A 24,742-nucleotide genomic window follows, 5' to 3' on the forward strand; every position below is an offset into this window, starting at 1 on the left:
CCAAAATATAGGAAAGTGTTTATACTAATTTGCTCCATTGTTCTCCCTTCAGATATTTTGGAAGGAAGATTTAATGGCATTCTATATGTGAATCTTGTGTGTCTGTGTAGCAGTTACTTATTTGTCCTTTGTGCCATTTGCAGGAAAGTCTCTAGAGTAGTATTCCAAACTATATATGGACGCAAATCGGTCGCAAAGTTTGCATTCCAAACTATAAAGATTTGCAGACAACTACCAAATTGTTTTTTTTTTTAAAAAAATAATATATATTTATTACAGTTTTCCAATTTAATACAAAAAGAAAAAACAACAGACAAATACATATTTAAAACAAGACAAAACAAATATAATTCCCATTTCTTATTTCCATTACCTTATGTCCCGGACCTCCTCTCACCTCCCCCTTTTGTATTCCAGTTCAAATTCTTAATTCAGCAAATCCTTGTTACGATTTAGTATAGCTTATTTTAAATTATTATTTCACCTTTACATTACAGCTGGTAACCATTTAATTTCCATCCAACATCATTCTAACATTCATTAATTTTACAATATTTCTGTAAATAATATTTAAATTTCCTCCAATCTTCTTCCGCCGACTCTTTTCCCTGGTCTCGGATTCTGCCGGTCATTTCTGCCAATCCCATGTAATCGATCATCTTCATCTGCCATTCCTACCGAATTGTTAAGGAGTTCTGCTTGTTTAATTTTTGTTCTATCTCTGCTTTATTTTTAAGTAACGGAAATGCATTGTTTGTGAATTTTCTTGATTTTGGAGTTCTCTGCTTCATTGTGTGGAATCAAATATATGTGTGAGGAATCTGAAGGTCTTTGGACAATTAATAAATCTAAAGCAAAGAAACTGTCCTTGCTATTGTCCCAGAACACTTGTCCTTTGCTTCCTACTCCTGCCAATAGAGAAAAAAATAATTTATTAAATTTAAAGCGAATGACCATTTCTTCACTGGCAAAGATTCTCTCTATCAACTTATTTCAACACACTCCTATATGAGGATATTGCCAAGAGGTTTTCAAGGGCATTTTTGGTGATGTCTACCATTTCCTTTTATTCCTACTGCCAACTCCAAATAATAATAATAATAATAATAATAATAATAATAATAATAATAATAATAATAATTTATTTGTATGCCGCCCATCTGACTGGGTTACCACAGCCCTCTGGGCAGCTCTCAGCAAAGAACAGTAAAAACACAACGCAACATTGCACAGTGAAAACTTCCCTGAACAGGGCTGCCTTCAAATGTCTTTTAAAAATCACCAAGCTGAACATAATTATATAAATATGGTTATAAAATGATAATCGCATATGGAAAGGCATATTGACGTAGTTTGTGTGTTCAAATATACATGCTTGCTTGCATGTATGTGCAAAAACAGCACGAGAATTTGCACATGAATTTCAACATAGCTTCTGCAGTGTGGTGGAAGCCAGAAGTAGAATGTGGAAATGCAAGGGGGAGACAGAAGGTCTGAGACTAAACCTGCTTTGTCACCTGAGACTCATATCAGCCACTTTCACACCTTACCCAGGCTACACGTACATTACTTATTTCTTCAGTACAACTATTTTGTATTACAATTGGAAAACTGCTTAGATGCGACAATAAAAGAGGATTCTTTCCCCCAACCCAGCAATGATATTATTTCCAGGTTATCAGGAGAAATTAGTAAGGAATACTTTCATAAGTAGTTTTTTTGTCCATTTTCCAATCAGGTAGAGGAAGACCTGGAGGGAATTTTAGCATTTGTGGAACATCACATTGGTGGACTAAGATCATGGTCCTGAAAGAACGTCAACACTGAAAGTATGCACTGTTTGGCATGGAGGTCAAAGAAGTCCCATTCCTAGTATAAAATCAATATTTTAACCATAACATTTAGAAATAAGAATCAGCCATGAAATTCAACCATGACATTATGGTGCAGGAAGAGCAACACCTGCATATATTATCTCCACTGTGATGGAACAAGCCTTGCAATTCTGCTGATGAGGCATTTAAAGAAAGTCCAGCTCTAAGGTAACTCTTCTAATTAGCCTCCCGCAGGCAGAGTGATACAAGGCAATGCAGAATACTTTTAACTATTTCTCAGAAGTGCATGTGTGTGACCCATACCTTGTGGCAGATGAGGTACTTTAAGCATTGCTTTTTGATCTGTATGTCACTCTTCCCTACATAATTGTGTCTCTAGAGGAACTCTGGGGGGGAAATGAAGATGCAGTGAAATATAATGATGATATCAGATAAAGAGAATACAGTTGCTTCAACCTTTCTATGCATGACAGATTTGTCTTGGTTCGTATAAAGCTTCTCAACTTTCCTCTACCCCTGTAGGTTAAACTTTTTTTCCCCTCCAGAGGGTTCTGACAACTTCCTGTGAATTTTCTTCAGTACTCTGTGTGAGGGTGTGATTTAGCCAAAGTTAAGCACTTGAAAGCCTGAGCGATTTAAGCGGGGGAACTCAGCATATTCTGATGACACTCAGCTCTTCTTCTCCTTTAGGTGAGGCGGTAGAAAAGCTGGATCGGCGTCTTGCCTCGATAATGGACTGGATGAGAGCCAACAAACTGAAACACAATCCACATTAGACTGAGGCACTGTTAGAGGGTGGTTCCCTAGACCAGATAGCTGGGAGGTTGTCTGCTCTTGGTGGGGTTCCACTTCCTCTGACGGAGCAGGTTCATAGCTTGGGGATACTCCTGGATCCTTTGCTGTCACTGGAGTGCCTTCCATCAGCTTCAGCTGCTGACCCAACTGTGCCCTTATCTGGACAGGGATAGCCTAACTTCTGTCATCTATGTTTTGGCAACCTCAAGTTTAGATTACTGTGATGGGTTGCTTAGGATACAAGCTGCCTCTGAAGACAGTTCAGAAATTTCAGCTAGTGCAAAATTCAGTGGCCAGGTTGCTCACCAGGGCAAGACGGTTTGAGCATGTTACACCGATCCTATTCTGACTGCACTGGCTACCAAGTAGTTTCCAGGCCCAATTCAAAGTGCTGGTTTTGACCTCTAAAGTCTTAAACGGCTCAGAACTGCAATACCCAAAGGACCGTCTCTAGTATTGGGGAACAAAGATAGTGAACAGCAAGTACGAAAATGCTCAGAAATGAGAGCTGTTAGGGGAAAGTGAAAGAGGAGAGTGGCTGATGGATGGATGGGTGTGTACACACAAAAAATGTGCTGAGCGTGAATGGGATGGATGAATGGATCAGTGTGAATGGCCTTGCCCATCACTGTCTTTGGTCCTGACCTCTCCTGGCATGCAGCACTGAAATTATGACCCAAATCAGAATGTGGGCCTCTGACTGGAAAAAGTTCCCCACTTCGGCCCTAACCTTTGAAAGTTATTTAAAACCAGAACTTTGAGTTGAGTCCAGTAGCAGTTCTGCTTGTTTCATTTTTCATGTTCTTTAAAAATAACAAATAAAATCAAACACACTTCACTTAAATTGAGACAGGAACATTTTCTGCAGGACAAAGCAGAAACCTCAGCAACGGGAAATATTTTTTCTTAGAACGGGTATTCAGCCACCAGCCAACCTAAAAAGGCAAGGTAAAAGGAGACTGAGTAGCTTAGGTTAAAGCACTTCCCTTTGGCTGCTATTTCAGTGCATACCAAGTCTCGCAACAGAAGCTAATAGACAGGATAAAGCCCCCTGAGGCTCTTAAACAGCATCCAAATCAGTGTCCAGAATGAAGATAAATACCACACAATTTAACATTAGCTTCTCTCCCCACCAGCACCCCAGTCTCCTGCATCAAAACATTGCAGTACACAGTGCAATATAAGCGCTTAGCGTATCCCAGGGCATTTTCTTGCAATAAAATCATTATGGAAAGATCGACCTTAAAAGGACAATTGAAAGTCAGCAATAGGGTAAATTAAAAGGGTAAAAAATTAGCCTTGCACATAAATATACCAAGGGGGAGCCGGAGCGCCTCAGGCAGAGTGAACAAAATAGAATAGAATTAAAATAAGAAGGCCTTGCAGTCTTGGAATTTGAATAGATATATGAAACCAGCAGAGAATACTAGTACCTCGGCAAGCTTTTGCAAATCCCGAAAAGTAGCTTTAAACAAATAAAAAGATCTTCAAGCAAACTTTTGTTAAAAGTAGCAATTTTATATATGTATCTATCTGAGATTTACAGCCCATGAAAAGGCTAATAGGAATAAGCTAATAGGACTTATTTATCTCATCTAAAACAGTCAATAGTCTTCTCTTCCTTGTTCCTGAAAAAGAAAATTTGGGGATGAAATGGCTGTAAATGAGTTCAACTGAGATGTTACAAATTTGTGTCTGGTTTTCTAAGAAGAGCTGCAACCAAAATGTTCAGCCATTGAAGAGAATGTAGGATTTCCTGCACAGATAGCGATGGAAGCTTCTTTCAATACGAGTTCTCTCTGTTTCTCATTTTTCTGTTCTTAATATAATAAGAAAATGCATTTTTGTATGCTCTTTTCACCAGTACCTTCATTTCATGCATACTTTCCCCTAAAATGTGCATTTTTGTAAATATTATTAGGTTGGAAAATTGCACTGCCAGATTTGGGTGTGTGAGTTTCAAAGGTTAGTCCATGTGTGTTCGGGGCAGTTTACCCCTAGCAAGCTTCCCACTTATGCATACTGGTGCAAATGGCATTGGGCAGGATCAACATAGCAAAGGAGGCCCCCATGGGAAGGCTGGCAGGGAGAGAGATTGGCCATGGCATGCCCTAAACATGGATTAAGACTTCTGCATGGTTGATAACCTTCACCGCAGACACCCAATGGCACCCTGTGTGCCCAGCTTGAACCACACCAGGGCTCAAGACAGGGTAATCCCCATGGGATTGGGGCATTTTCCAACCCTCACAGAACAGCATTCCATCAGCAAGGGCTGTTGGAATGTTCAAAGGGATCTTTGTCCTACTGCTATGCCAACCCTGCTTTCTATTGATCTCAAAAAGATTTGGCTTGATTTTTACCCAACGCTGCGTCTTCTCTTATCGTTTCACCACTGCCTCAAGACCCCAAATTGTCCCTGCCGGTCAGGCAGCAGAGGAACCAACCCTCACGGCAGGTTGCCAGGAATGGATAAGACAAGGAAAAGTCCTAATCATCTGGTTTTTATTCATCATTCACAGAGAGAGGCTTGGGAATGCAGACTTTAAACAACAGACTAGAATAATGGCATTGTCCCGAGTGAGTTTCCACCCCCTCTGTCTCTCCCACTTTTTCATGCATCATTGCTACAGGTGCAGAAAAGTGCCCTCTGCCTTTGAGCTTTTTGCTCTGCTACTTTCAAGGCTCACCAGGTTCCGTGAGTGGGGGGGGGGGTCTGGAATGCTTCTAAAGACACTGTGTCCATCAGCTGTTGCCCCCCCCAGTGCTTCTTTTTCTTCCTCCTCCTCTCCCATTATTTTCCAGCTTTCCCCCTCATCTGCCTCTGAGCTGTGTTCTCCCTCCAACCCCTGTTGTAATTCTGAACTGTCCTCTTCTTCTCTGGAAGGGTCAGGCTGGTGAGGTGGTCTCCACCATTCCTCCTCTGCCCAGTCACTGACATCATCAGGGCAAAGCTACCTTTAGAATGCTTCACAATCTTTTCTTTCTTTCTTTCTTTCTTTCTTTCTTTCTTTCTTTCTTTCTTTCTTTCTTTGCTTGCTCTTATCACTCTGAATGTAGGGACGTGGGTGGCGCTGTGGTCTAAACCTCTGAGCCTCTTGGGCTTGCTGATCAGAAGGTTGGCGGTTCGAATCCCTGCAACAGGGTGAGCTCCCGTTGCTTGGTCCCAGCTCCTGCCAACCTAGCACTTCGAAAGCATGCCAAAAAGTGCAAGTAGATAAATAGATACCGCTCCAGCAGGAAGGTAAACGGTGTTTCCATGCGCTGCTCTGGTTTTGGTGTTCCATTGCACCAGAAGTGGCTTAGTCATGCTGGCCACATGACCCAGAAAAACTGTGGACAAATGCTGGCTCCCTCGGCCTGTAAAGCAAGATGACGCCGCAACCCCAGAGACATCGGCGACTGGACTTAACTGTCAGGGGCCCTTTACCTTTTTATCACTCTGAATAATTTGGCAATCACAGCAAACTTGTCCATCTTACTACTCCAGCTCATTTATGAACAAATTAAACACACACAAACACACAAACATTTCCCAACAGGGATCCTGGAGACAGAAGGTGAGTGGACTGCAGCTGCTTTGCTAGTGTGCTGGTCCTGGGGGGCTACCGTGTGGTGTGGTCCGAGTCCAGTCTGAGGTCAAGGGTTTGGTATGGAGGCTGTCCATCAAGGCTGAAGCAGGGTCCAAGGCAAGGAGTCGGGAGTGGTCAGGAACTCTGGCAGAAGAGCAGGACAGGGTGCTGGCAAGAACAGGTTGCCAACAATGTTGCTCCCGCAACCTGGGACTGGGCTGGCTGGCTTTTATCTGCCGGTCGGTCCCAGTCCACAGGTGACTCGCCTCTGCTGGCCTGGAGGCGAGCACTCCTCCTGCGAGAACTTAGTTCCCTCCGCCTCTCTGCCCTGAGCCTCTGCAGCCCAGGACCCAGAGGCAACCTCACCTTCCCCTGACAGGGCTGAGAGTGGAGCACCTGCAGGCAATGGGTCCTCAATCACCTCCAGAGCCAGAGCAGATTCATCTGGTGTCTGCTCCTGAGGATCCAGCACAGGTGAGGACCCTTCAGGCTCATGCCCCAGTCCCGGCTCAGCTGGTCCTGAAGGCAGGGATTCCTGTGCAGGCTGGGATTCCTCAGGTTCAGCCTCTGAATCCGATTCCCAGGCTATCACAGCTAGCTTCCCAGTAGCTGTGTCACTGTGGTTCTGGGAGAGGGGTCAGGAATGCTTTCAAGGGACACTGAGTCTGTTAGCTGTCTCTCCCCTGGTGCTTCTTCTTCCTGCTGCTCTCCCAATATTTCCCAGCTTCTACCCTCTGAACTATGACCTCCTGCAAACCACTGTTCTTACTCTATACTGTCCATTCCTCCTCAGTCCAGCCCCTGACGCTTGATAAACAGTAGGAGCCCACTTCCTGAGAAGCTAACACAGTGGCTCCACCCCAAATGGTGAGCCACCTCAGTAACCTCACTTCTTGCAAGCTTCCATTGTGAGAACTGTCTATTTATTATTTTCTCTGCTTACTGGCTGGGAAAGGTTCTGGAGAGGCACTTCTGGATAAATAAAATAGCGCCAGAACAGATAAACAATGTGCTGAGTATACAAAGCAGCTTCATTTATTCATGTGGTGGGGAGAATTGCTCTTGACACTTTGCTGCTTGAGAAATGTTGTTGAAATGAGCATAAACAGCAATTAATGCATATGTGGCTCAAGGGGAATCTCACCCCACCCAATCCTCAGGGAATTTAATTTTTTATTAATTTATTTTAAGCTCTGATCTTTTTCATGGGACTAAACAGCAGGAATGCTAACTGCATAATACTTGGGGTCATTTTTGCTTGGAAATTAATTATATGAGTGTATAAACTATGCTCAAATGTAGGCAAGTAATTTCTCTCAATTAAATGGAAGATTATTCAGGGACATGTGAGAACTTGGACCAACTCCTACATTCTATATTTTTGCAAGATATTGAGATACATTTAAAGTTCCACTATATTTGTTTCTCTAGCAGGCAACAGTAGAGAGCTTTAACTTTGGAAAACTTACAGCGCATTGCAGAAGTCTTATAAAGCTAAATGCAAGCATATGTATTTCAAAGTTCACATAGCTCTAGGGTAATATGTTATGCAGTTCTATTTACTGCCATAAGATAGTAGTTTATTATGGGTGATTGCTTTTTTCATTTCGTTCAGTTGTTATGAAACAGAACGACAGCCGTATAAACTTCCCATAAATCCTCACAATCTGTTTCTTAAGGGAATGTCTGAAGGGAGCGTCACTTACCCAGATGTAAGTGAAGGGGGGGCCACGAAAGAAGAGAACGTTTTGTGTGAGTGACTACTTGAGGAATGCTTTCACCGCACAATGCAAAACTTGTGAATAGCTAATATAGACTTTAAACAATAGACCAGAAAGATGTGGAAGTAGAACAGTCACAAAATGTTATTTTGTAAGAAAGGTAAACATTGCCGTTTTTATTTTTTCCTAGGCAGATAACATTTCCTGAATACAAAATCAATTCTGCTGAATTTCTGTTTTTTATGGGAAGCTAGAAGTCATTAGGATTCCACACTTCAGAATGCTGGAATGTTATGCTGAATCTTTGATAACATAATATGTTTTATTGTATTGTATTTTGTATTTCAAACATTAGCTATCTTGTTGTAATTAAAGCTGCTCCTCCCACAATCACTTAGGGCAGAAATTTGGTAAGGAAAGCACAGATCTGAAGAAATAATGCAAGCTGTGTGGCAACTATCACAAACAGGAGTCACCTAGAACTCGCCCCTACTTAATGGGAAGAGCAATCCAATCTCCCAATTCAACATACTGGAGGGGGCTTGGACAAGGCAGATGTGTCCCTCCCCCCAGTTCTGCACAGGAAGATTCCACTTCTATGGAGGTTCTCACTTCATGCACTGAAAATGTGGACAGGAAGAAGCTGCTACCAGCACTATGTTAACCCTTGGCATCCAGTGTAATGTGCTGAAACAGGGCATTTTGAAAGTGGAGAGGAGGCAGAACTGGGGTGGCCAAGCATCTGCTAGGTCATGGTAGCTCAGCATATGGCCCAAGAGCTGCATGTGGCTCTCAATATATTTTTGGTGGCCCTCAGCAACATTTGAACACTCCAGAAGGCAGGCAAAGGCCCACAGCCCAGCTCACTAGCTGGCCAGGTGGGGCTCACAAGTTCTGGGATGAGGTATATGATTCCCCAGCTGGAATAGGCTGGGAGCAGGTGTGGGTCACATGCATCATCAATCAAGTGTTTGTTCACTTGCCATGTCGAAGGACCTTGACATGGACAGTCAAGGACCTCCATGCGACTGTACTTTGGGCTTAAAGCTGGATTGCATCCTGACTTTGGACTTGGATTTACCCTGAACCTCGTTTTCTGACCTTCAGCCTCTGGACTTTGAATTTTAGACTTTGCTGGTGCTGATTGACCCTTGAATTTTGAACTTGGACTTGGCACAGTGACTGGTTACCAGGTTGGCCAGGATCAGGACATTCAGCAAGAATGGCTACAGTTGAAATAGTAATACATTACATCACATTATTTTGAGTAAGATTGTGATTAGGGGACTTGTGTGGCTGCTCCGCTACTGATGAGCAACTTTGTCTCGCTTTCGAAGGTTCTTTGTTTAGAACATACAGATGTGGACCAGACAGACCTTCAAGTAAAAGACTCATTCAAACAGAACTGAAAGGAAACATGGCCACTCTAGTCTCAACCAGGTGTACCTTCTGGTGTTGTAGGAGGCCCCACCTGAGAAACCTTCCCCAAGCCCCAAGACTTTTGGTATGTGAACCAGACACGCATCACATCAGCTCCTTCCCTGCTATCTGGCCCTTCAACAACTGGATAAACCTACAGTGAAACACAGAATGGGTAGGTAGGTGCCATAACCAGAAGCCAAGATGCTAGCATGTATGCCAAACATATGGTGGCTCTGACATTAACTTGAGCCACATTATGTTCCAACAAGGGCCTAAGGAGGCAGAGAATCTCTGGGATTTCCTTTTCAGATGCTTTCTGAAAACTCAGAAAAGACACTGCAGAAATAGAGTATTATTAAATTAATCAGCTTATACTTAATTTAATCATGCTAGTAAATTTTAACGTGTGTTTTATTGTGGGGAAAATTATTTGACTGCGTTCTTGGCAGCCAATATAATTAAAACTAAAAGTATATCATTGAGACACAGCTCAGACCAGAGACGAGTGGTTCCTAAAATAAAACCAAGGGCATTTTGTTAACCACGTCTCATTGCAAATGCATTGGCAAATTTATAGTCACAGGCACACAAAAATGTTATACTCAGGACTTTAACTTCCTTTTAAAAAAAGAAAAAAAGCCCCATTAGTTCTGGTTTTTTAACTCAGAAGCTGGGAGATGGGAAAATAAAATTAGATTCCATCTTCTTCAAATTACCTATTGATTTAATGTGTCACATTATCAAAAGGAACTAAAAATAAAAGTGCATTGCAAAAATTACTGCACTGAGTACATAAGGGTGGGGGAGCCTAGGCTGTTCCAAAAAGGGGTTCACAGCAACTCCAGAACTGAAGTCGCGGCTTCCAAATATTCCTTCTGTTCTGAGTTGATAAGGCGAATCTACTAATTCATAAAAGCTCCTGTAGTCTTGCTTCCCCCTTCCCCTCTTTTTTCTCCCCTGCAACCCCTCTTAATAGAATCTTTCATCACACACAGCAGCTGGAGGGACTTCTTCAAAACCCCAACATTTAAAAATTAGATTACATGCCAAAATCGTATTTCAGCATTGTTTTTCTTGCCAGAATTCCTGGGTCTTATACCAGCAGGAACACTTCAAGAAATGAATGGCCATTGTAACAAGCAAATATGGCAAGAAAAACTCATGCTCGTTTTTTTAAAGCCCCCCAAAGAGATGTATAAAATAATTGCCCCAATCCAGCTAAGGAGATTTACAGGTTAAAAGCAGGCTTTTAGGAGCATATCGTTCCTGGATTGAGAAGTATAGATATTAAGCAATTGGGCACTGAGATACAGTGGTACCTCGCAAGACGAATGCCTTGCAAGACGAAAAACGCGCAAGATGAAAGGGTTTTCCGTTTTTTGAGTCGTTCCGCAAGACGAATTTCCCTATGGGCTTGCTTCGCAAGATGAAACGTCTTGCGAGTTCTTGCGAGTTTGTTTCCTTTTTCTTAAAGCCGCTAAGCCGTTAATAGCTGCTAAGCCGCTAAGCCATTAATAGCGGCTAAGCCGCTAAGCCACTAATAGCCGCTAAGCCGCTAATAGCCGTGCTTCGCAAGACGAAAAAAACCGCAAGATGAAGAGACTCGCGGAACGGATTAATTTCGTCTTGCGAGGCACCACTGTACACTGCCAAATGGGCATCCAAGTAGAGATTGATCCTGAGGAAAATTCCAGTGGGACCTCCTATTCACATTCTTGCACAATGAGTCACACGCCCATGCCATATTTGCAGATGACTAGATTCAGAGCCAACATTTGTGAAATATATTATGGGATGCAAGAATGCCCTTTAGTTAAGGCAAATAGCAGCAGCTGCGTGCTTCGGCTGTTCTAAGTTTCAAACTTCTGTTGCTTTATAAAAAATGGCACCTGCTGAGAAAAAAACACACACTTGGAATGCATGATGTATACGCGGACAAAAAAACTCAACAAAGTTTGTGTCCGGATTTTCACTTTTTGAAATGGGGCAACCCTACCTGAGGGAGAGCTATGAATGTGCCAAATTTCAAGTACAGTGGTACCTTGGGTTAAGTACTTAATTCATTCCGGAGGTCCGTTCTTAACCTGAAACTGTTCTTAACCTGAAGCACCACTTTAGTTAATGGGGCCTCCTGCTGCTGCCGCACCGCTGGAGCACAATTTCTGTTCTCATCCTGAAGCAAAGTTCTTAACCCAAGGTACTATTTCTGGGTTAGCGGAGTCTGTAACCTGAAACGTATGTAACCCGAGGTACCACTGTATATGCAGTAAAAATTGCCACAATTACAGCAATTAAATGGCCTCAGCCTGGTATACCTGAAGGAGCATCTCCACTCCCATCATTTAAGGAACCACAGAAAGAGGGGGAAGGAAAACAAGTTTTGAAATGTCAAAATGATTGTAAACTTAGTGAAATGTATAAAATTAGTGAAATGTTTAAAATTAGTGAAATGTATAAACTTGAAAAGTAGAAATTAAAAAAAAGAGAAACTCAAAAAGGAAGGAAGGAAGGAAGGAAGGAAGGAAGGAAGGAAGGAAGGAAGGAAGGAAGGAAGGAAGGAAGGAATGGGTGTGGATCAAATCACCAGATAATTCCTCTAGCAATACTGTAAGGCTCACATGCTTCATCAGGCAATACAAGCCCAGGATAATTTGTGGCATATTTGCTGGTCCCAAGCCCTCCATCCTCCCCATGTCCCCATGGATTTAGGCTTCAAATATGAAAGGTGGGGGTGCCTGGAAGCTTACAACTTAGCTTACCCACACTTTTCCTCCATCTTTCAGACCCACTTCCTGTGCCAGGGACCAGCACATATGTCCCATCTTTCCTGGGCTTCTTGCATTGCCTTATGAAATGCTGACAGACACAATTTGTGACATTGACATTGCACATTATCAGCGCTGATCACAAAGCATGTCTATTAAGACATCAGTTTCCTGACTCTGTGGATTGTGATACAATACTAGAAAGCCTAACTCTGATCTTAAATTGGCTTCTTCTTCTCCTTCTTCTTCTTCTCCTCCTCCTCCTCCTCCGCCGCCATCGCCTTCTTCTTCTTCTTCTTCTTCTTCTTCTTCTTCTTCTTCTTCTTCTTCTTCTTCTTCTTCTTCTTCTTCTCCATCTCCTTCTCCCTTGAATTTAGTGGACAACCCTATGCATACTCGGTTAGAAACAAGAGTCATTGAACACAATGGGCCGACTAGATGGAGGGATGGGTGGAGAGAGAGAGCATTTTTCCTTTTTTTTTAGTTTTGTGAAATGCAATCGGAGAAGGACAGATAATTGGAAACTTGACAATGCTAACCATCTATTTAGCAGAAGACATGGAGCAGGAGGCAGTATCCTTTCCCCAGGGCATTTTAAGAACAGCAGTCCATGCACTAAAGCCTTCTTCTGCACAGGAAATATCTTTACTAGAATACCTGAATTAGCCCAACTGCTTTCCAAGATAACCTCTCTATATGCAAATATTTTGTCATTACTACTTTCCGTGAAAGCGGCGTTCCTTGATATTTCTTCCATCAAAGCACAGAAGAGGAGAGCTGGGCTTCATAATTCTAACCATGTACTCTGAGATACTCACCATTTAATAACCACTGGATTTAAGGGGCTTTTGAGCATGCAGCTATTTGAAATGTTGCCGATGTTTACACGCAGAATAGTTTGTGAAAAGGTGATGTGAAAATTCATTGAGCATTGGAGAGTGGTGCTGAATAGCAATATGTTTGTTAGCACACATACAAAGACGTATGATGGAAACAAACACAAGCTATTAGTATTTGCATTGTAAATGATATATAGGTATGTAAATCAGGATAGTCTCTCATACTGATTTTGAGGTAAAAAGTAGTGCTTCTGAGTAAGTGTTTTCCCCTTCCCTAAATATATATATATGCTTATTTGGCAGAATAGTTATAATTTTATAGCACTACTTCCTTCTATTCCCCCCCCCCTTTTAATGCCTTTGTACTATGTTTGTTCTAATTGCTAATTATTTATTTACTTAAGGTAAAGGTAAAGGGATCCCTGACCATTAGTCCAGACGTGGCTGACTCTGGGGTAGCGGCGCTCATCTCGCTTTATTGGCCGAGGGAGCTGCCGTACAGCTTCCGGGTCATGTGGCCAGCATGACTAAGCCGCTTCTAGCGAACCAGAGCAGTGCACGAAAATGCCGTTTACCTTCCCACCAGAGCGGTGCCTATTTATCTACTTTCACTTTGATGTGCTTTCGAACTGCTAGGTTGGCAGGAGCAGGGACTGAGCAACGGGAGCTCACCTTATCGCGGGGATTCAAACCGCTGACCTTCTGATCGACAAGTCCTAGGCTCTGTGGTTTAACCCACAGGGCCACCCACGTCCCTTATTTATTTACTTATTTTACAGCTAATTTCACATAGCAAATAAGGTGATGTCACAACACAATGTGGTCAGCCGGTTTTAGCTACATTTTAATATCACTGAGGACAAATTCAAAAGCAGTGCTTACTGACTAGACAATTACTTTAGCAGCAATCTCACAGAACCTGCAAAAAAGGAGAGTACTTTTTTGAAGCTGTCAGAAGCGTTCATGGAAAAACAATGCATACTTTCAATCCTATGAATAAACATGTCAAAACCTACCTCTTATTACCTAATGACTTTTTCCAATATTTCCAAAATGTGAATAATGTTCTAAATCTAATTGGGTTAACAAAAACTCAGTTTTGTTACTGTGTGTGTGTGTGTACATGTTCAATCTAAAACCCCTTTACGAGAAATATAAGGATTGGAGCACAATCCCACAAAATGGGCATGATCCAGCACAAATGAAGAATGCTTGCATCCAGTGAAAGTCAAATAAATCTCTCTCAGTTCAATAGGCCTTAAATGTGCTTACCTTTGGCTGGTTTGTGCCCATGTTGTGTACAGTTAAGGACATTTGAGCTCCAAAGAAGTAATCTTTTCACTGAGAAGAAAGAACATTTGTCCATTTAGAAGGAGAAGTTTCTCTTTCTTTGAGGATACCTTTGCCAGCTTAAATGAGTAATCTATTTGTTCTTCCATTGTTGGAAGTAAATTCAATATGCATTTGAATGATTAAATGCTATAATGGGAGTAAACATAATTCATGCTGATCTTATTTACATACAAGTTTCAAACTAGTCTCAGGTCCAGGAGATAAAAGGGTTCCCATTAAAGATTTATTGAAGATTTAAACAAATGTGACTACCTTGAGGCCAGTCAGAAAATCTATTAAAACAATGCAAATTAAAAGATGGAAACACGCAGATTGAAAGGAATAATTGAGGAGCAATGCAACTGCTAAAGAATATTTGCTGCACATTGGGTGTGGCAACTACTTCCCAAGCCAATGTGATCCTAACAACAACAACAACAGTCTTTCCTCAGACACTGGGTTACAATATTTAAGTTCAAAAGGGCATAAGTGTACAGTTGGATTAAAAAAAATCATTAGTAAAGAAGGGGACAGAAAAAGAAAGAGATCCATTAATGCACCTTGGATTTCATCATTAATAATAACAGCTCCTTGTGATGTACAATGCAATTCTATATATGTCTTCTTAGAAGTAACCTCTATTTTGTTCACTGCCAGGTAGGTGAGTATAGGACTGCAGAGTTAGTGACAGAGGAAGTGGAACAAAAGTAATAAATCATAATGAATTACAGGAAAAACCTGTGTGACCACAGAAATTGTATATGACTCGGTTAACCCCATTTCAATGTACATACCAGAAGGGCAAAAACAATGGAGGTGCCTCATTTTTATGCCTTACTGATGAGCTTCCAGCTGACTCCTTTTAGAAGCAAAACCCTGAATTAGCACCTTTGAGCTCCAAATCTATCTTGAAGACCTTGGGTGGTGCGGCAGATATATTTCTCCATCCTACTTATGATAGCGTTGAATGAAATGATATGGAAAACTAATTTTGAGTGAAATTATATGGAAAACTTATTAAAGTGAATCTGTGAATAAGAATGCAATTTTCATGTTATATTTCAATATTTAGTCTGATATATTTAGCAACAGATAATGCATGCTTTCATAGCTCAGGAGGAAGAGCACGAGAGTAATCTCAGGGTTGTGGGTTTGAGCTCCACACTGGGCAAAAATATCCCTGCATTGGAGGGAGTTGGACTAGGTGACTCTCACGGTCCCTTCCAACTCTGTGATTCTATGATTTGCATTCTGATACCTTCCTAATGCTGGAACATAGATGGTGAAATTATGTGGACAGCATTTGGGGACAAATTCATTTATGGCATGAGAAGTTCAAGTCTCATATCTGCATCTTTTTCTTCCCATGCACTTACTCATTGGATATACCATTGTATTACAATGAATGGAACTCTCTGAAGTGAGTTAGGTTCCAGAGAATCTGTTGTGCAGCTGATCAGGAAGGTTCTGTAGTTCTTCAAAGTCCAGTGAAACAGTGGAGACACGCACACACATACTTCTAGTTACACATAGGTAGCCGTGTTGGTCTGCCATAGTCAAAACAAAAAAATTCCTTCCAGTAGCACCTTAAAGACCAACTAAGTTAGTTCTTGGTATGAGCTTTCGTGTGCATGCACACTTCTTCAGAACACACATACTTCTGTAATCCATTGGTACAGTCAAATGCAACGTTCCTTATTTCCCTAGAGTGGGCACATGCAGGGGGACATCCAGTCAGTGAAACTTGTGGCACTGCTCTGGGGCTTCCTCCTCCTGCATGTGATCTGGGAGATGGGTGTGACTCTGGCTGACTCTACAAAAGAGCGTATTCATGCAGCCATTTTCTCAGTTCGTTTTGATAATGCTATTGTCTTGCTGCTGTTCTTTTGCAGCCATTTTGTATTCTTAATGTAATTTTGCTGTCTGCTGGCTCTTAGCCAGCAGCACATGAGTTCATTCTCCCTATGAGATGAACTCACAGTTTCTTTGCGTAACTACCAAATAAAGTCTGCCTTTCAGGGATCAAATCGTGAACTGAAACATCAGTAAACTTTTTATTACTTTACTCAGAAAGACTCTTGTGTCTTTATTCTTTTAGGAGGGATCAAAGGGGACACCAGGAATAAAATTAACTAAGAGAGTCAAACGAATCTGCAAACTAGCTTCCAGCTATATTGAGGGGAATACGCTCTGCTACATCACTTACTAGCGTGAGTGAAGGAAGAATATTCAGTATATCCTTTCCTCTATCCTTAACATTCCCACAACTGCAATGAATCAACAGGTAAGGAGGAAGGTTTAGATAGCAGACTTCAGCAAGGGCATGTAATATTGCAGAGCCACGAGACAGAAATAGATTTATGTATGCACAAAGGATAGCCAACTGTAGGAGCAGCACCTTGGAGACAGTGATCTCATCTTATTGTCTAGATACAGCCTGGGCAGGAAAGAACTGGGAATCCAGCTTCTTAGCTTGGGATCACTTACTGCAGGAAAGAATTAGAATCACACCTGTTTGGAGCACCATTTTCTACAACAGGTAACATGGATTGTTTTCCTCCTGCAGCCCCTTCCTCTGGCACTCTTTTTCTTGCCAATAATAGGAGTCCATATCAAGAGAAATGACGGTCTGGGGTTGAAAATGAGTTCTATAGAAGAGCAGATGTCCAGTTCCTATCACCTCTATCTCCATTTGGCTCCTAATATCACAACCTTGCCAATACCTTGCTATTGGGGCCACAGGGTCTTTCACCATCAGAGACAAAGCAACCTGCTCTGGTACCTGGAGCGGAGTTCATCCTAGGGGGCATGGCGCGCATCCCAGGGGGCATGGTGCGCCACCCACAGGGGCCGTGGTGCATGTCCTGGGGGCATGGCACCCCCCTTTGGAATGGCACCTGGAGCAGCCCATCCCCCGCTTGCCCCCTTGGAATGCCCCTGGTCCCCATCATTAGTAGTTTGAGTCTCATGTGTTACTAGAGTGTTTCAGTTTTGTTTTCTCTCCACTTCTCATTCATCCAGGCTCCAATCCGGTTTGCCACATTTCTGCATTGCTTTGTGAATTGTTTTAAGAAGTCAGCATACATGTTAGCATCTATAGACATTACACTGTTCCCATGAGTTGAGCTGTGTGAGAAGCGATTTGCACATATTGGAACCAATTCGTAGTATATGTATCAGCCTTCCTCCCAGTTACAGACAGAAGGTACACAGGAGTTACTGCCTCTGTGGTTTCTCCCATGGTGGTCTAGGTCAGGGGTCTGCAACCCGTGGCTCCGGAGCAGCATGTAGCTCTTTTACACCTTTGCCGCGGCTCCGGGGCGGATACTAGCAAGGGGAGGAGGCGCATTGTGCGCCCCGACACTCCCCACTGTGGCGGGCGCTGTACTGGCTGTGACATCACATGGGGGCGGTGCGTGCGTTAGTCACGCACCGTCCCGACGTCACCTTCCCGCCCACCTGCCCACTACATTGTAAGGGGCATGTACGCTGGTCACTGTTTTGAAGGGGAATGAAGAACACACACACACACACAAAAAGGTAACTTGTTAATTTATCGTTTATTTCTATGAGGAGGAGTAATTCTGAGGGGTCAAACAAAGAAATAATAAAAAAGTGACAAAAAAGTTATTTTTATAATGACGAGTTTTGCAGCTCCCATTTTTTTTCCCCTTTGGAAACAGGTCCAAGTGGCTCTTTTGTCTTAAAGGTTGCAGACCCCTGGTCTAGGTGTATATATATTAAAGCTTCCACTTGTGCAGTTCATTCTGATATCATGAAAGCAAGGCTTTTTGGAGCTCCACCACTTGTGAGATATGCTAGCAACATGTCAAAATAAGTCCCCAGGAAGATTTTGCTTATCAATTGTATGCAACTTGGTGCAAAGTTGGATGTGTTTTCTTGTACAAAGGAATATTCTCCCCTTCTCTTTCCCCAGGCTTAATCCGTGCTGGGGCTCTCCCACCCTCCAGAATGCTAGTGCTGATCTTTGTGCTAGTGCAATTATTTAGTTGCATACTGCCCTGTATTTGGGTTAGCAAATGTACCCACTTCACGTTCACAAGGTCCTCTTTGTGGTACTGGGTCTTCAATACTGAAAGTACAGTTGGTGGGTGTGTGAGAGAGCCTTTTCAGCTGAGAGGTCCAAATTGTTAAATTGCCCTCAATGGGAATTTCATCATTTGTCCCCACCTTTTAACTGCTTCTAAATGGGCTCTCAAGCCTGTTTTATTCATGCAGGCATTCACTATTGTTATTTTTGCTCAGAGCCTATAATGTTTTAGCTGCACACTGAGATGCTTTGTGATGTTGATGCTGCTATTATATTTGTGTTTTTCATGGTTATGATTGTATTATAATTTGCATTGTATTGTGCATTCTTTTGCTTTGAAAGCCACTGTTGTGTGCACTTGTCACAGAAAAGCAGGGTGAAAATGCTAGTATAAATAAAGAAAAACAACAGCAGAGACACTTGTGCAACTAAAGGTAGATGAAAAGGATGGTCTAAAATGCTAGAAAAGGTGCTAGTTATATTTAAATCAGCTTCAGCTTTTGGCCATGTTCATATCCTCTAACTCCAAACAATTGTTGTTGTTTAGTCATTTAGTCGTGTCCGACTCTTTGTGACCCCATGGACCAGAGCATGCCAGGCACTTCTGTCTTCCACTGCCTCCCGCAGTTTGGTCAAACTCATGCTGGTAGCTTCGAGAACACTACCCAACCATCTCATCCTCTGTCGTCCCCTTCTCCTTGTGCCCTCCATCTTTCCCAACATCAGGGGCTTTTCCAGGGAGTCTTCTCTTCTCATGAGGTGGCTAAAGTATTGGAGCCTCAGCTTCAGGATCTGTCCTTCCAGTAAGCGCTGAGGGCTGATTTCCTTAAGAATGGATAGGTTTGATCTTCTTGCAGTCCATGGGACTCTCAAGAGTCTCCTCCAGCACCATAATTCAGAAGCATCAATTCTTCAGCGGTCAGCCTTCTTTATGGTCCAGCTCTCACTTCCATACATCACTACTGGGAAAACCATAGCTTTTACTATACCTCTAGCTCCAAACAATAGAATCATAAAATGGTAGAGTTGGAAAAGATGTTGAGAGTCATCTAGTCCTGCAAGGCAGGAATCTCAACTAAAGCATCTATGACAGATGGTCATCTAACCTCTGCTTAAAAACATCCGAAGAAGGAGAGTCCATCGCCTTCCAAAGGAGTCAATTCCACTGAATTAAATTCTATTACATACTTTTCCTCTTGGTGTGTTAATGAGCAATCTATTTCCCCAAACCAATTTGTGCAACACGGTGCCCTCTTTTTACAGAATAAAAACAACAGCACAGCACAGAAATATCCCCAGAGGACCAGCACATGCATTCCCTTCATTGATTACATTGTACCATATTGATAATTACATTGTGTTACATCACTTAGCAGAATGATAACATTAACAACAGAATGAGAATACATCATACACTGGATAAAAAGGCAACAAATCCAGTAATTAAGAGCAGACCACTTTCTCAGAGAAAAAAATGCAATCAAACTTGATTACCTGACCAGCTTAAGAATTCTGAAACTATGTACCATCTTTCAACCCAAAGATGTATCAGAAACCAAGTTTCTGTTTCACCCAGCAACATTGACTGTCAAAGTTACATGTTCTTAATGTGAGCCCCCCAACCCACTGTATTTGCTTATTTAGTGACAAATTAGAAAAGATACTGTGAGATCAAAGCTGTTGTCCATCCTCCTATCACATACATCTGGAGGGGATTAGAGCTGGTGGAATTTGTCTATCCTTTATCCTCTGTACTGTTTTGCTGAAATAGTGCCCCACACCCAAAACAATACAAATGGCAGCTTCAATGAGTATTAGGGGAGTGGGTGATATTGAGGAATGATCCAACAACCCCATTACCAGCACAATTCTTCCAACTCCACCCTTCCTGATAGTTGGATTTGCTTTAAATTTATAGATATATATGAAGCAGCTGATCATGTAAAATTAACAGCTGATCACACTGGCTGTTGTACTTTATCATGTCATGTTATATTCCAATAGCATGTGTTCAGCTATTGTAATGGATTCATTTGATGGATGAATCTGCCAGTTTTGGTATCTCCAGGTTTCTCATTTTTTTTCAGTCTTAAGTTCAGTCTGCTATGATTCCTTGCCAGTTTGTGCATTTTTTAAAAGCCCTCACCCAAAACTGCAAGCCTTTCAGTGGTATTTTGGTTCTCAAACTTAATCTGTTCTGGAAGTCTGTTCCAAAACCAAAGCGTTCCAAAACCAAAGCACACTTTCCCATAGAAAGTAATGCAGAATGGATTAATCTGCTGCAGACTTTTAAAAACAACCCCTAAAACAGCAATTTAGCATGAATTTTACTATCTAACAAGATATTTGATCCATAAAATGAAAGCAATAATTAATGTAGTGTACTATAAAATAAAAAAGTATTGTAGATGATAAAAATTAAAATTATTTTTTCTCTCACCTGCACTGATGATAGACATTGTTTGGATGGGGGGCTTTTATCCATTTCCGCAGTCACACAATCAATCAATCAATCAATAGTTGAACTAGGTTCCACACAGTCAGAAAAACAAATTAACTGAAAAAGCTTCAAAACAAAAAACGCAAAATAAATAGCAAAAACAAAAGCAGCAAATATAAGTTGCAAATATCACCTCAGAACACTGCAGTCGGAAACGGAAGGCTTGAATTACAATGGGGGGACGCAAATTAGCAGCACAACAGGAAACACAGGGGGACTGAAAATGGAGTGCGTTCGGCTTCCGAAAATGTTCAAAAACCAGATCACCTACTTCTGGTTTTGCAGCGTTCATGTTCCAAGTTGTTCGTGAACTAAGCTGTTCGAAAACCGAGGTACCACTGTATTATTGTACACATATTTTGACTGACAAACTTAACCACAAAATTGGGAGAAGTGTGAATTTTGAAGGATAGTTGTGTTTTGTCTCATGTTATTTTGGGGGACGCGGATGGCGCTGTGGGTAAAACCTCAGCGCCTAGGACTTGCCGATCGCATGGTCGGCGGTTCGAATCCCCGCGGCGGGGGGCGCTCCCGTCATTCGGTGCCAGCGCCTGCCAACCTAGCAGTTCGAAAGCACCTCCGGGTGCAAGTAAATAAATAGGAACCGCTTACCAGCGGGAAGGTAAACGGCGTTCCGTGTGCTGTGCTGGCTCGCCAGATGCAGCTTGTCACGCTGGCCACGTGACCCGGAAGTGTCTGCGGACAGCGCTGGCTCCCGGCCTATAGAGTGAGATGAGTTCACAACCCTAGAGTCTGGCAAGACTGGCCCGAACGGGCAGGGGTACCTTTACCTATTTTGGGTAGGTTCATATTGAAATGCAAACCAAACCAAACTTCTCTCTGATCCCATCCTCCTGTCCTTGGCTTGCCAATTGCAAAATTGCAAACCCGTGCAAATACAAAAAACAGTCATCTGTGAGAATGTAGGGAAGTACCAGAACAACCCAAAGGTCTGTCTAGCATTTCACCACCATTCAAATAACACCCACCCAGCCAGATTTCTCTAGAAGCTCATCAGCAGTGTGTGATGAACCCCTATCCTTTCTGGTTTGTTACAAACATCTCATATATTCCATGCAAACCTGGAACATCCAAGCAACTACCATGGATTATAGTAACTAGTAAATGGTAGACCAATTTTTCCCGATTTTATCTAATAGTTTTTAAAAAGTCACAAAAGCTCATAGTCATCACTGCAGCTTTTGAAAGTGGATTACATACGTTCACTGTTTGTATGTATTTCCTTCACATCAAATAAATTCAACATTGAGTTATGTCTGGTGGGAGAGACGTTCTCCTTTTCTTCCTTGCGTTCAAGAGAAGCCATTGTTTTGTCTGTAGAACAGTAATTACACGGGTAGGTGACATTGTCTGTGCTTCAACCAGAAGAAGATGAAACTTTAAAAATTTCTAATTAAGCCCCAGGCCTACACAGTTTGGTAGAAATTAGAGGAGAGAGTCTTTTAACTAGTTCTGAAAGATGCTCTGAGTTTCTGAAGAGAACTCTGAAAGTAGGATAATGAGCTATCGGAATCTGAATTGGTACTTTTATAAATAAACTTTCCCATTTTGAAGAATATTTCCCAGCCTACTGTAATGTTGGAGAATTATAACACTCTTGTTTAAACTAGAGGAAAACTTATCAAAAGCTTTCTCACACTGAGAGGGAAATGACATTTTTTGGTGTTATTAAAATGTAATGTATGCTAATAATTAGGTTTGAATTATTTAAAATCACAAAACAACTCATAGACCAAAGCCACAATGAAAATTCTGTAGGAATCAACATAAACAACTTTGATTAGTCAAACAGTCATGTGTTGTCAATACATTAATTAAATGCAATTTTTATAACTGGATGCCCAGAAATGTGGCTTATATTTAAGCAGTATCAGCACAGTGTGTTAAATTAAGCATTTGCAGTGGGAAGGGGGAAAAATGAGACAAAGAGAGAGCTTATAGCTGGAAATGGGATTAAAAAGAAGACCATCGGTACCCATGGGCATAGTACCCATGGCCATCTTAAGCCTATCTGGTGCTGTGGTGCAAAGATCCTTCCGGTGCCCCACACCTTTCCCAGAGTTTCCAACCTGCGGGGAAGAGGCGGAGACTGGACGCGGCACCTCCCGGCTTAGCTGGCTGCTTTGTGCTGCAGTAGCCACGGCAGGCAGCAAACCGAGCAAGCAGGCTTGCACCGAGTGAGTGAGGGCATGTGTGCCGCTGCCGTCAAGTGTCGACTCACTTTTCCCCCTCTTAGCCTTCTGGTGCCCTGCAGAATTTGGTGCCTGCAGCATAAAGGGAAAAAACCGAGCTAGCGCTTGGTAGGAAGGTGTTTGAAAAGGAGCGAGGGCTGTTGGCTCTGCAAGCAAAGGGTGATATAATTGGGATATGAGGTTCGGAGCACATTTCCCCACAGGGCAACTGCAGAAGGAATGTAGTTGGTCAAGGGACCCATGGACTCAAAAAGGTTGAAAGCCTCTGTCATAGATAGCAGTTCCATTATTTTCTGCTTAGACTTCTGAATCCCCTGCCACAAGCCATCTTGGCTGTCAGGACACCTTCACATCAGTTCATGAACTGTGAATGAGCACCAGTCACAGGATTAGCCTTGTATCTGTTGCCTTGTTTCTGGATCCAATTTGACTTGTTTCCAGTTTGACTTGTTATTTGGGTCCAAATCAAGCAATCAAATAATTAAATTTTGCTTCTCACCCCCTAATTTCAGGTATTCTTAACTTGCCAAAAAGAGCCAAATATAGTTGGAAAATAGAACATCAGATTACACCCAGTAAAACAGCTCTTACCAAGCAGTGTGACCCTAGCAAATGGTCTCATCTACAGCTGATCTCCAAGTCCCAAGGCATACTTACTGTTAGGCCATTTAAGGAGCCTTCCTGGAGAAAGCTCCATGCTTGACACAGGGAAAACCAGTGGGGACAACAAAATACACATGAGCACCCAATAAGAGTCATAAAGGTGAGGACCCCCATGCAAATTGTACACACAGAATCCCATTTGCAGCCCACACCTTGCACTCAACACTCATGATAAAAAATATCGGATCCAACTGGTGACTTAAATGCAGCTTCTTCCTCCTTTGATCCCAGCTCTTAGTCTGACACTCCCTTCTTCTTCTTCTTCTTCTTCTTCTTCTTCTTCTTCTTCTTCTTCTGTCACTCGTAGCCGAGTAAGATTATCTTCCGTGAACATGGTTTAACAATGAGTCTGTAAGTGACTATGGAGGCCAATTCTGTATCCATACATCCTTCCATGGTGGGGAAATAGGTTTCCGGGCGGGAGTTGATCATGGTGAGGATTTGCCAAATGTGTCTTCCTCTTAGTACATTTCTCCCTTTCATCCTGAGTTCAAGTGTCTTCAAAGCCCATGACACCTTTGGTAAAGGCTGTTCTCCAATTGGAGCACTCGCAGGCCAGTGTTTCCCAGTTGTCAGTGTTTATGCTACATTTTTTTTTTTAAGATTTGCCTTTAGAGAGGCATTACGCTTTCCATTTTTAAGTTCAGAATAGAATGGTTGCTTTGGAAGACTATAATCAGGCATTCACGCAATGTGACCAGTCCAACGAAGTTGATGTTGAAGAATCATTGCTTCAACACTGGTGATCTTTGCTTCTTCCAGTACACTGCCATTAGTTCGCCTGTCTTACCAAGTGATGTGTAAAAAAAAAATCTGGAGACCCCATTCATCAATTTTTTTGAGGAATTGGTGATGGCGTTTATAAGTGGTCCATGTTTAGTGGTTAGATGTTAAGTGGTTAGAGTCTTACACTCTAATCGCTACACTACAATGGCCCTCAAACTGGTTTATGAAAGTGAGTGAATGAATGGAAGATATAATGAATGGATGAACGATGACTGAAGATGGGGAGGGAAAAGGGGGTACCCCCATTC

General features: G+C 42.1%; 1 long non-coding RNA gene across 2 annotated transcripts in view; it reads right to left on the minus strand.

The window, feature by feature from the left end:
- Nucleotides 1–701: 701 nt before the first annotated feature.
- LOC310843034 overlaps nt 702–24,742 on the minus strand; it is a 34,411-nt gene continuing 10,370 nt past the window's right edge. The window contains exons 2-3 of one of the 2 annotated variants that reach the window (XR_014563477.1): nt 14,222–14,290; nt 702–908 (exon numbers count right to left, since the gene is read on the minus strand). This is a non-coding gene — a long non-coding RNA (uncharacterized lncRNA). Of the gene's footprint in view, nt 909–13,775; nt 13,869–14,221; nt 14,291–24,742 lie in introns of those variants that run through there. The other variant, XR_014563478.1, reaches the window with a different exon arrangement.

Source organism: Podarcis gaigeae (genome assembly GCF_964106915.1).
Source record: "Podarcis gaigeae genome assembly, chromosome: 4".
Classification (NCBI taxonomy): Eukaryota; Metazoa; Chordata; class Lepidosauria; order Squamata; family Lacertidae; genus Podarcis; species Podarcis gaigeae.